General features: G+C 40.6%; 1 protein-coding gene and 1 long non-coding RNA gene across 3 annotated transcripts in view; both read left to right on the top strand.

The window, feature by feature from the left end:
- Positions 1-13484, top strand: part of LOC145425230 (protein NLRC3-like) — a 611895-nt gene that overhangs the window by 9565 nt on the left and 588846 nt on the right. The window lies entirely within an intron of this gene.
- LOC145425285 (uncharacterized) overlaps positions 1-13484 on the top strand; it is a 59111-nt gene that overhangs the window by 2266 nt on the left and 43361 nt on the right. Inside the window, exons 1-2 of one of the 2 annotated variants that reach the window (XR_013905944.1) lie at positions 1-15; positions 691-2480. The exon at positions 1-15 is cut by the window's left edge and continues 2266 nt beyond it. This is a non-coding gene — a long non-coding RNA (uncharacterized LOC145425285). Of the gene's footprint in view, positions 16-690; positions 2481-13484 lie in introns of those variants that run through there. The other variant, XR_013905945.1, reaches the window with a different exon arrangement.

Raw genomic sequence — 13484 nt, 5'->3', positions numbered from 1 at the left:
ACTGGAGACTCTGGTGTAAGTAGAGTGATGGAGTGAGTGGGTGGTGCTGTCAGCAGTATTGTACTAAACACAGTCAGTATGAAACAAAGATCCAGTGTTTCCTGTAAAGCTGCAGCTTCTCAGTGAAGCTGTGAGAGGAGAATGGTGACAGGCTTCAGGATTGGACACAAACACTTCCTGTTTCTGACCTTTATGGTCACCATAGTAACGGCTGACACGCTCTGATCAAACACTGTCAACAGCCAATCAGCTCTCTGAACAAAGCAGCACGCAGACCAATGACTGCATTCATTTCCAAGTTTAAAGCAGTGAAGAACACAGTCTGTAGGTGAGGAAGAATTTAGTGAGAGCAGATGTTTGGATGGAATTCCTCCAGTTAACAGCTGGAACCGTCCATCTGGATTGTTGGGCTTGTTGTTGGGGTTCCTACAGAGCTCAGAGTGGACACACCAAGGTTCTTCTAATGAATGAAAGTCCAAACTCAAACTAGGAGGGAAAAACATTTTCATCAACTTCAATAAAAATCCAAAGATTAGAAAAAGTGAAGCAACAATGAGTCCTAGTACAGTCCCAGCACTGAAGTCCCTGCTGCTCTTTATACTGGATGTGCTGCATCACTGACTGACAGCTGATGAAGAGTCTCTGGAAACACTCGTTTATCTCCTCTGCTCTTCCTTCTTCTCTCTGCAGGTGGAGGCCATGATGGTAAACAGGACGGTGTGTGTGCTGAGAGAGGAGGAGCTGTGTCCTGATGATCCAGAGAGGTTGAAGCAGCAGCAGCTTGTGTGTAGAGACGCTCTGACTGGGCCATGTTACTGGGAGGTGGAGAGGAGAGCTTCATCCAGCAGTGACTGACAGAGGAATGAGAAGAAGTGCAGATGACTGTCAGTGCTGCAGAGTGAACTGCTCTGAGAACAGCTCCACTGTCAGACACAATGTAGAGTCCAGCATCATCCCTGTGTGTCCCTCTGGATCTGACAGAGGATCATCAGTGTATCTGGACTGCTCTGCTGCTGCTCTGTCCTTCTACAGTCTCTGCACAGTCTCTGTCTGACTCTGGCTTCAGACCCTCCTGGATCAAACTCACCTGGAAAGACTTTCAAACATCACTCAATAGATTTGAATACAGAATATATTTGATATATACTGTAGATGTACTGTAGAGTTGCAGTTTGTCACTTGTAAATACAGTCTGTGAGCAGCTGTGAGCTGAAAGATCTTTCTAGAAACACCAAATGTTTTCACTCTTCTGTTGCTTTTTCATATATTTCCACAACATTAATATTGATCCCACCTGTCTCACCTGTTTCATGCTTTTATACATAATAACGGGACACGTGTGATCTGAGCGCTGCTGTGGTTGCTGTGCTGCACGTCTTCATTTAGATAACAGAGACATCTAGTGGTTCAGAGGGAGAACTGCAGGAGGTGGAGCTGTGTTTTAGCATGGAAAACTTTTTATCTTTTAGGCGCAGATACAAATATGACAAGTATCAGTGTGAGATACAAAAGGTCACATCAGTCAGCAGAGGGAACAGTGATCACACAGCAATGTAAGAATAGAAACATAACAGTGAATCTGGACATGTATACAGATGGAAGCAAACAAACAGGATGTAACACTACATTAAAGCCACAAATGGGAAGAAAACAAACACAAAGGAAAATATATTTGATCTCAGGAATCCAAATCAGATGCTTTAGAGCAGGGGTCGGCAACCCTGGGCACGCGTGTCACAGCTGCCACGTGAAGGGTTAACTGATGGCACGACCACAGCTGGACTGGCCATCGGGCATACCGATGGTGATTTTTCATTTTTATGGGCTGATGATGTTTTTTTATTTTCTTGTAACGGTATAAACAATGGAAGGTGGTGGATTGGCCGGATGCTGGTCGATGTGTAAAAATAAGTCAGTTGTTTGGTGGTGGCTATGGCGGAGCTTCCACAGAGGCAGCAGGTGGATGAGGGAAAGGGGAGGCGGGAGGAGCAGAGACCCGAGGCGGCCGCCGGTCCGAGTGTCAGGTGAACTGAACTTCAGGTAAGAAGTTATGACCTGCAGTCTGTCTGGGTCAGATATAAACCAAGTTTAGGTGGAGTTTATTTTCATGTTGCTGACTTTTTACAGTCAGTTACAATAACTCGTACTGCTACTAGCTAGCATGACGGAGTTTCTATACAGCTGGGTGGTGCTATGATGTTACTGATAGTGAACTTTACAGTGGCTTGCAAAAGTATTCGGCCCCCTTGAACTTTCCCACATTTTGTCACATTACAGCACAAACATGAATCAGTTTTATTGGAATTCCACGTGAAAGACCAACACAAAGTGGAACGAAAATCATACATGATTCCAAACATTTTTTACAAATAAATAACTGCAAAGTGGGGTGTGCGTAATTATTCTGTCATGGAAAAACACACTGCCATCAACTGTTTTGTTTTTGTCAAAATCACTGTAATATAATCACTGTACCTTTATATACATGTGACTTGTATTAATGCTGCTGCCCTCTTGTGGCTAAAGTGTAATTATGTTCTTGTTATTAAGGAAAACATTTGAGAGTAACATGAAAAATGAGTCAGCACTTTGGCTTCAGCTTAAGAAATCCTCATTTTTATGTCATCAGTTATAGTTGCATGTATTCATTATCATAAGTTAACCTTTAATATTGATGTCTTACATTTATTTTGAGTAAATTAGCAATTTTATGGTATTTATATGGTTGTATTAAATAAAGACATCACTAATGAATTAATTATTTCAGTAATTAATTTAAAAATGTACATAATCAATTAAATAAATATATTAATAATAGATTATCCATTAATTTCATTTAAAATGTTTCATTATTTATTTATGTACAATTCAAATTAGTTAATTACATATTTAATCAATTATTGGTTTGTTTTCGATTTTGATTATTTTACTGACACATTTAATGAATTATTTAATGATGTATTTATTTAATTCACGTTGCTACTCCTGGCCCTGCATCGCTGTTCATAAATACATTTTATTTGTCAGCTTCACCCATCAAAGTCAGGGGGCGGGGTTAATGCTGATCAAGTCAAAACCATTGCTTTGGTCTGGTGGGCGTTCTTTTAGTGGGCTTTTCTGTCACGGCCTGCGTGGCAGACTATGATGAGGGGAAGGACGACCCAAATGCTGGACTCTTTGATGAGGTCAGTGCGTTTATTTACAGTGATGCTAAATAATCCAAACAACAATAAATCCCCAGTGCGTTCCCGACTCTGACATGTCCTCTTGCCAGTGTTAGTGTTCTTTGTCTCCGCTCCTCAGTGTCTGAGCACCCCGTGCTCGCTGCCCTCTCGTCTCCACACTCCTCCTGGGGAATAACAAAGAGGCAGCCGTCAGCAACACCACAATGCAGCAGACTAACCTTAACTAACTCGCCAAGAGACTAACGTGAAGTTACGCAATGATCCAGCATCGGAGACAGCTCCACCACACTCCTAAGTAGCTCCTCTGACGAGGCTTGATCAGCTGCAGGTGTGAGTAATTCTCCTCCGCAGGTGTGGCCAGGCTCCTGGCTGACACACCCACACACACACCTAGATACACAAACATGGAAACAGGAGACAGCAGCACCAAAAACACACATGTCCATAACTTCTTACAGGCCCTGGGTCACCCAGACCCCGGTCCCATGACAATTCCTCAAAACTAAGTAGGCCTACACACCAGGGTTTGGACATGTGTGGACCCAAACTATACTTAAACTTTACCCTTTTTTGTGTGTCACCAAATACACTTTAATATCTTCTAGACAAGAATGTAGTGGCACAATCTTTAACCTCCTAAGACCCAAACTCCTCCGTGGCATTCATTTTTAGTTTCTCTTTGATATTTGGGCTGATTGGGACCTGATGAATGTAAAAACAAAGAATTACCAGATTTTTTTTTTTTTTTTTTTTTACCAAATTTTAGTTTCTGAGAAAAATGAGAGCCACATATGAGGCTATTTGTCTAAAATTTCGATAGCACAGTGGCAGTATAACGTCCTTGTGAGTGGATATCAGGCCCTTGTAGAGCAAAATGTAGTATTTTGGTCTAAACAACCCAAAATGTGATGTCCACATATGTGGACGCCAGGTCCTAGGAGGTTAAATATCTGCTCACTTTGTCAAAATGAACCTGATCATCTCTGATGAGTTCAGTGATGTCTGCCAGCTCACCTTGCAAGTGGTCGAGCTTATACCGCCGACAACGCGGCCACAACTTGTAAACCCCCTGCTGACTATCAGCTCTGGAGTTATTTATTTATGTTAGTTTCAACTGTTCCTGCAGAAAGTGAGCACGTGTTACTGATAAAAAGTCCAATAGAAGCAAAGTCTAAACTTTGAAAACAAAAACCAGAAACCTGTCTGATTAAGATCTGATCTTTGGGGGGTTTCAATAAGCAGTGTGACCCGTGTATATGCATCGGGGGTGGTTTTGATTATCGATTTATCGATTAAAATCGATTCTGGCTTGGATAACGTGATATCGATTCATTAAAATCCTGAATCGATTTTTAATATAAATTTATTTTGGCCAAAACGCCAGAATCTCAGGTTAAACCTCCCAAAGTTTCAACAACCACCAAACAGCTAAAACAGTAAATGAGAGCAGGAACACGGATTCTGCACAAAGACGTAAACACAAAGCGCGGAGCCGCCGACGCATCAGAATCAGTGAGATGTGACTTTCTCACCTGACTGCACGGACACGAGCTGAAAGCCGACAGCTCGCTGATTCTGATGTTTCGGCGGCTCCGCGCTTTGTGTTTACGCCCTTTTTGCGCTGATTCTGAAGCTGCAGGTTTGATGTCTCTCCAAACAATATTGAGTAAACCAGCAGCAAAAGAAGCTCCAAACTACGCTTCACATAAACATCGTCATGAATTCCCTCTGATTGTTTTGCTGCCACCAGGATAAAATCACACTTCATGCACAGCTCTCTCTCTCTCTCTCTCTCTCTCTCTCTCTCTCTGTACTTCAAGAACAGTTTCCTGTTTTCTGCATTATTCGCTTGCTTGTTACGCACAAGTCTACCGTTCTTACAGCCTGTCGGCCGCTGTTTTTTTTTTCTTTTACTTACTTCTGAAAACAAAGCCTCGTTTCTGCCGTTCAACACTGAACAAATTTAAACTTTTTAAAATGATGCAAAATTGTAAAATGCTCAGCTGTGTCTGTAATCAAACCTCTGTAACTTTGCTCTGCTTCACGTCAGCAGCATCAGGTAATGTTCACATGTTCATTAATGGTTTTCTTTTGTTTTTGATGTACTGCAGAATATTTGTATAAAATCCCAGACCAGGAAAACCTTCATGTTTTTCTGTTTGATCCTCAGCTACTTTGACACAAAGGCCTCTGCTGTGATGCTCACAGCTTTGATAAAGTCTGGCAAGTGTCAGATTTCTTTTTATAGATATAAAAATATAGAAATGTACTGATGCATGTAGTAACTGTTAGCTTTAACTGTACAAGGCTTGTTAGACATAATGAAACACATCGTGCAGATTTCTGGATGTTAGACTATAATTTTTATAATGATTATTAATCTTGAGTCTAAAAAGTCAGTCGAGTATATCCAGGATGTCTTTCTGTTAACTGGATTCACTGACCCTAACACTGGGACCAGGATAAGCGGTCGCATGAAGCTGGTTATCAGCTGACAATCTTATGATTTAATTAATTTAATTAAGTTATTTAATTTTTCTAATTTTTCCTCTACATTTCCCCTGAAATGAAGGGATTGTGTTAAACATGCTTTAGTTCCTCACATTTTTCTGCATCTCTTTGTTCAACCCCCTGAATTAAAGCTGAAAGTCTGCACTTCAAACACATCTGAGTTGTTGCATTTAAAATAGATTTTAGTGTATGTACAGAACCAAAATCAGAAACTAAGTTCTCTCTGTCCAGATATTTATGGACCTAACTGTATAATCTATACAGCACGTAAAAAATGCTGTAAATAAAGAAGTCTGTGAAAATGTGGCGCTTAAGGTCAATTTAAACTGAAGTGATATAATCTTCTCCCCACAGTTTGAGTTTGTATTGTCTCAGCTGCAGACAGACTATGATATTAATATTATTAGTTATTAATATTATTAGTTATAAAGGACACCTTCCTGCCTTTAGTCTTATTCATGATGATTATTAGTCGTCTTCTAATGTCCACAAGTCTGTATGATGTGTTTCATAGTTTCTAACAAGCCTTTTAAACTTAAGTTACTGCATTGCTGAAACACCAACATCTGCTTATTGAACAAAACAAAAACAACCAAAAGACCACACATCTGATTTCATTTTTATTTTAATAGACTTCCAAAGATTATACCAGATAACTGGCCTCAGAATATAATTGAATAAACATTTTTGAAAACGATAACCTAATCCTGTCTTGACAGGCTGAGCTCTTCAGTATCCACCAACAGCATCGTCATGCTGAGTCAGACGTTTCTGCTCCTGCTGGAAATACTCTTCCTCTTTCCACATTGTACCAAATGTTTTTAAATGTTAGTTTCAATTTAAAATTAAAGATTAAAAAAGTGTAACACATATAAACATCAGATAATTAAGACAAGCAAATGGTTCAGTTCCACATGTGCTCCGCTGACACATTAAACTTCAGTAAAATGATGCAGTTATGAAACAACTTTAATCTAAAACAAACTGATTTGCTCAGGAGCAAAAACAGTGAAGTCAGTGACTGTAAGTGAGTGAGCTGTGCTGGTGACTGGATATCAGATTTCCAGTCATTAGAGCAGATAAGTGGCAGAACTATATTACTGATTTAATTTAAATGCAAATAGCCCAAATCCTGATTAAAGCATCAGGTTCACTTATAAAGTATTCTGTAGTTATCTTAGTGTCCATCGCCCTTCCCAACATGGGAATAAAGCAGCTGTGAGAGAATTAAACATGAATGAATCAATGGTACGGAAGTGGAGGAAGCAAGAAGAATGAGCTGAGTAAAGTTTGACTCATGCGACATTTTTGTTTCGCTTAATGCGCCTTATAATCCAGTGAGCCTCATGGTCTGTAAAATATGGTGCATTTGCAAATTATGTGCACAATATTGGAACTAAACTATTTTATATTGACAAACAGCGGCCCGCATTAAACTGTGACTGTCACCAGGTAATGTGGGCGTGTTTGCTGAATAAGCAGCAGGTGTTAAACAGCTGACAGGTGAACAGGATGCATGCAGGTAAACTCGAGGGCCCTTCGAGCTGATCGGTGGTGTCGTGAGGAGAATTTCAGCTCATTATTCATGTTACAGAAACACAGAGGTACGAGACCAGGCAGAAGCCTTTCTGATTATTTGTTTTTAGTTAAAATAATTCCATTGTTGTCTAGTGATGGTGTGGTAAAGCTCTGTGAATGTGTCCAATTTTTCCGGCTTTGTTGCTTCGCCCAAAGGCAGATCACACAAAGTTTAACTGCTTATTATGAAGAACTGACATCTGCTGGTCATTTAATGTTCAGAGCACTGCTGTGAGAATACCTGTAGGACACATACCAGTGGATATGTGAGCACATGCACAGCTGCAGGGCTAGAAGGGCCCAAATGAATTAAATAAATAGATTCTTAAATAATTAATTAAATGTGTTATTAATTGATTAATTACATTTATTTAAAAATCATTAAATTTTTAATTAATTTATTGTAAATGTTGGAAATGAAATTATTTGGCATTAAATCAATGATGTATGTATTTAATAAGTATTTTGAACTTAGATTCCTGTCAACTCACAATCGACACAAACACAGTGAACACAAAGCTCCAGCTGTCTGACAACAACAGGAAGGTGACACATGTGGAGGAGCTTCAGTCACATCCTGATCATCCAGACAGATTTGATGTTTGTGAACAGCTGCTGTGTAGAGATGGTCTGACTGGTCGCTGTTACTGGGAGGTCGAGTGGACGAGGAGGGCTTGGATATCTGTGAGTTACAGAGGAATCAAAAGGAAAGGAAGGAGTGATGAGTGTGTGTTTGGTGGAAATGATCAGTCCTGGAGTCTTTGCTGCTCTGATCATTATTCCTCTGTGTGGCACAATAACAGAGAAACACCCATCTCCTCCTCCTCCTCCTCCTCCTCCTCCTCTGTCTCTAACAGAGTAGCAGTGTGTGTGGACTGTCCTGCTGGCACTCTGTCCTTCTACAGAGTCTCCTCTGACTCTCTGATCCACCTCCACACCTTCCACACCACATTCACTGAACCTCTTTATCCTGGATTTGGGTTCTGGGATCCATCGACTGGTTTCATGAAGGGTATTTCAGACTTTTTTGGCACACTTAGGTATGAATTGACTCTTTGTAGTTAGTCTTACCTGTTAGAGAAACAGTTCAGTCTGTACATGTCTGTGTCTTTCACTCAGAAACACATGATGAGATTCATGGATTCAGTCAGTTGATGTTTTAAACTAAATGATTCACAAATTATTATTCAGCACAAGTTTGGTGAGCAGCAGGGCTCATCCTGCTTTTTGTTTTTGTGCATTATAATGATGAAATAACTTTGTCATGTCTGTGGTGGCCTTTGGAGAATTAAACCATCCTTTAGAAACTAGATATAAATGTCATATTTTCCAACATTGATATTTTTCTGTGTTTCAGACGACAATGAAAAGATAAAGAACAGTCTGTAAATCACAAGTTATCAATTCAAATGATTATTAAAGCCACAAGAGAAGCTTCCTGTTATTTGTACCACTCACCTGGTCATGTGATCCAGCTGTGCAGCCAATCATAACTGCCATCACTTTCTACTTTGATATTTCCATGGTGAATGGACTGATTCTTGTTTAACACGTTCATACTCTGATGGATGCATCGGAGAGGGTTAGTGTCTTGCTCAAGGACACTTTGCGTGCCAGCTGGAGCAGTCAGGGATTGAACCACCAACCTTCTGATCATTAGATGCCTTGCTCTGTCTCCTGAGCTACAGCCATCATCAAAGCTCTTTCTTAAATCCTCTCTGAGAGGAGCTCAAACACGAGGAAGAGACGAAAGTGAGGGAAGAGAGTGGACTCATTAGTAAAATGAAAAACAGCCAGCGTTGATGTTTAAGACAAGTGAGGTAACAGAAACACTATATATAGCAGCGGTCACCATGGCAACATCAATGTCGGTTGCTACGTATTGTACTGATCCTGATCTGTGAGCCTCATATCAGGATATGCTGTTGTTTGTATTTGTTTGCATTGTTACCATTTTTGTGTCTTTTTTAACAAACTACTTTTATCTTGCCATCGTTTGTCAGAGAGTCAAACTACATTTGGTTCATCTTTCTACAATAAAAACATTTCTTCATCTTAATTATTGTATGTGCAGAGTTGTAGTTACTCACAGTGACCACTGGAGGCGTGTGATCCTGATAGTTTCCCTGGAACCGTCCAGTTCATCCACATGAATGAAGCTGTTGGTGATTAACGCTCATCTGTACAACTTTAACAACAATATCAAACATTTAATCGCTCTGCAAACAGCTTGTCTGATGTATAAACTGTGTCTTAAAGGATCAAAGTAAATGTCACATTGAAAGCAGATTTCACTGTAATGTCCTCTGTTTGAAATATTCCAAATATAATCTGGCTTGGTAATGATTTACTCATATATTGTCCACGCAGACTAAAGCAGTAGGAGATGAGATGAAAACAATTAGAAGAATCTTTACTCTTTAATGTCACAAATTCCTCTTTGTATGTAACATAACAACATACATGATACAGCTGCAGCAACTGAGGCGAGGAGAGAGGCAGCAACAAGAAAACTGGAAGAAGGAGACCAACAACACCACCTGTGGAAATCTTTCCCCAATCAAGCGTCATCATATCAGCATTTCATCAAAAGCACACATGCTCCGACCTGACAATGCAGAGCTGTGGCAAAATCATTGAAATCATTTATGAAACAAATGAGTGCATCAAAAATAAGAGTGGAGCTGCAATGAAAGAGAAGTGAACTTTCTTCAGTCAACACAAAGTTTTCCCTGACAGGTGACATTTAATTAAAGTGACTTTATCACCACACACACATTCAGAGGCAGTCTACAGGAGCAGAGCTGCAGCTATTCAGCAAATGTCTCCCTGCAATCCTCACTGCAACACCTACATGTGAAAATGAAACCACCTCTACTGTTCACACATGAAACGTCGTGTGAAGAACCAGTTTTCCTCAGATCTCTGTTTTAGTAACTCTGAAGTCTGAACTTTGGATTTTTGCATCCTGTTTGTACTGATAACTGTCAGTGGATGATTTTGATCCCAAAGAAATCTTTAACACACATGTAGTGATGGGACGTGTGCACTGAAACAATGGTTAGGAAACAGAAATCGCCTGAGAATCTGCTCATGTTTAAGATTTCTTCTTTACAAACATTTTCTATGGCTGTTCCCAGTATGACCAGTGACACAAAGCATGGAAAATGGGGATTAGTTCATTCAGACAAATACACTTTTTAAAATGTAAAAATAAAGAAATGAATCAATAAAATAAAAAGTCAAAGAAATAAAAAATAAGGGTCTGAGGCGTCTGTCTCACTGTATCCATGGCAACAATTTACTTCCTGTTCCTTCATATCAGAACCACATCTTTGAAATCAAAACATTTAAGATTCAAATTCAACCACAGATGTGTTCAATTAGATATTAAATGAAGCAGTGCAATGTTTTTATCACTATCCAAGTTTGAACTCTAAGTAGAAGATTTAAAAAAGCAACACACACACACACACACACACACACACACACACACACACACACACACACAGTATGCAGACATGATTTAGCTGATGATAACATAACGACTGCACAGACCCGTGGGATGATTCATGTCCTTTTTCTTACTCTATGCAATGATGAACTTCTTGCTTCAGGACCTTCTTGATGAATTTGTTTTCTAATCCACAGTTTTCTACCTGATCTGTGTGTTTGAAGTAAAATGTGTTGCTTCAAATGTAAAAGTTAAACAGACAGAAAGCATCAACGTGGACTTCAATCAGTGTTTTGTGTTCATACAGGTCAGCTGTTGCACACAGAGCTCCTGGATTTACACTGTGCCCTGGTTCCTGTGTTTCTGTATGTAGTTTAGTCTAAAGTGGATCCTCCTCATGCACAGACTGAATTATCTGTTCAACAATCAGCATTTCTGATTCATGGATTTCATTTGTTTTTGCTAGTTTTGACTGAGATTTCAACATATCTGTGGTGGCATCTGTTCAGTGTTGTGGAAGTTTTACAGCACTAATCTCACTTCACTCTGTAACATAACAGTGAACAATATTACTATTAGAAAGATTATTAGAGAAGCCACAATCAGATGATCCCCTATGAGGTGTCCTTGGTTATAGTGTGAAGTCATCTGAGGGGAGAGAGAAGAAAGAAACACTTCAGTGTTAATGAAAAAGTCATCAGTCTTCTTATGGGAAGAGACCTCCACCAGACCAAGACAGATAACCATCCAACACGTTCTCATCCCAAAACCTAACAGACCGATGCCATGTGACAAATCGATGCCATGTGACAAATCGATACCTTTCGGTCTCCCTCTCTCTCTTGTGCTCCTGCTCCTGCCAAAAGCAAAGCAAAGCATCCACCCTTTTCTTACCGGCGTCGTGAATTGTTTGTCAGCATCTACTCATCCTAACGTTGGTCCAGTCTTTGTCTCAGTGTCAAGTCAGTCAACACTTTAGTCCACATGATCAGTCCAGTCACAGTCCAGTCACACACATCATGCACACACATTCACACTAGATCTTGCTGATAGTGGAGCCTCACGCACAAAGCATCAGAGTCTCCACCCTCATCAATATGAGCTCATTTATTTGTTCTTTCTTTTGTTTTTAGAAAAAGAGTTCTTTATGATCTTGGACTGGATTGACTCGCTGCAATCCTTTTAGACAGGAACTCGCAGGTTCCCACAGGTGACCTTTTCCTCAGCCCATTGTAATCTGGAAAAGCTCACCTTATATTTGCTCTCACAACAATGTTTTACAGCGCTGTTAATTCAATCTTGCAGGCCTGCTTAGAACAAAGAAGGAGGAAAAGAGAGCTGATTATTAGCTCATCAGAGCACAAAACATCATCACCAAAGGGGGCGACACCTGACAGTTTTCTCTAAGTGCACTGTTACAGAAATAATGAGCCGCTCCTCGACATGTCCATGTTTAGTAAAACTCCCTCTATTGAAATAAGAAAACAAGCCAAAGCTAACTGACAGAATGAACCCATCACTAAAACAACAACCCCAAAAATCTTCATCACAGAAAAGTTTTGCTTACTAATCCAACAATATGTTGTGGGAATTAGAACTTTCCGGGCCATAAAGCTTTTGCCGACTCTTGGCTTAACTAATACTGACATAGTCTGAAATCAGACTTAAAGTCACTCCCTCTGTTCATTTAGGATAAATGTATCTATATCTGATTTAGGCTAAGTGCCTTTTGTTTAGATGAACTGCTGGACTTCCAGACCAGCAGGTTTAGGGAAGTCTTTATGGGGTCACACTCTGACCCCCCCCCCCCCCCCCCCACCACACACACACACACACACACACACACACACACACACACACACACACACACACACGCACGCACGCACAGGCAACGTACTCTTTGTTTGTATGTAGACGTCATATGTTAATGAACGTCATATGTATATTCATGTAACCTCAATAAAAGAGCAGTGTTACGGGGGAGCGGACGAGAGCAACTGGGGTGAAGCGAAGGAACGGCGTTTGTCCGGTTCTCTCCCGTGCACGGGAAACATAAAGAACTTTGCCTACTCGTGTCTTGCTTTGCTATGTAATTAAATTGTCCTTAACGTTCCAACGAATAGGTTTATGCTACAAACCTATCACTGAGGTTAACTACACAACCCCTCGCCACCTCCTTATACACAGGAGTGAGTACAAAAGGGTTCGTACGGACGCATCAGCCGGCCGTCCTTCTGCTCCACACTGTTAGCTGAAAGATGATCGGATCATCCTCTGTCCTGTATTTAAGGCTGAGAGTCTTTGTCCAGTCTCTTTTCCACAGCTACTGTCCACAGCACTGATCCACCTGCAGCACAGCCCCACTCAGTTGTTTTATGATTTACATTGTGCACGTTTCCCTTCCACTGAGCTTACAAAACCTCTGACAGGAGAAGTCAGGCATGTGTTTCCCCCACCTCCCCTTTTAGGCAGTAATAAAATAGAAAACAAACAATCAAACAGGCTAAAGCTAGAGCACAAGCAAAGACAGCACCGGTGACTAAGTTCTCCCATACTGGACGTACGCTACCACGTGGGCTCAAACAGCAGCACATCAGCTCAGTTTACATACTGTTGACATCTTCATCAGAGGATCAGCAGGGAGCGCTGCTGAGCTGCAGTGGTCTCCACCAGAGTGACGGAGCAGGAATCACAAACAGCACAAACCCACCGTGTTGTTTCTACCCTGTTCAGGAGATCTGAGCCCCCATCCCTTT

The sequence above is a fragment of the Astatotilapia calliptera genome, chromosome 3 (assembly GCF_964374335.1).
Source record: "Astatotilapia calliptera chromosome 3, fAstCal68.1, whole genome shotgun sequence".
Lineage (NCBI taxonomy): Eukaryota > Metazoa > Chordata > Actinopteri > Cichliformes > Cichlidae > Astatotilapia > Astatotilapia calliptera.
Note: the sequence above shows the minus strand (reverse complement) of the source record. Positions and strands in the feature narration are given on the sequence as shown.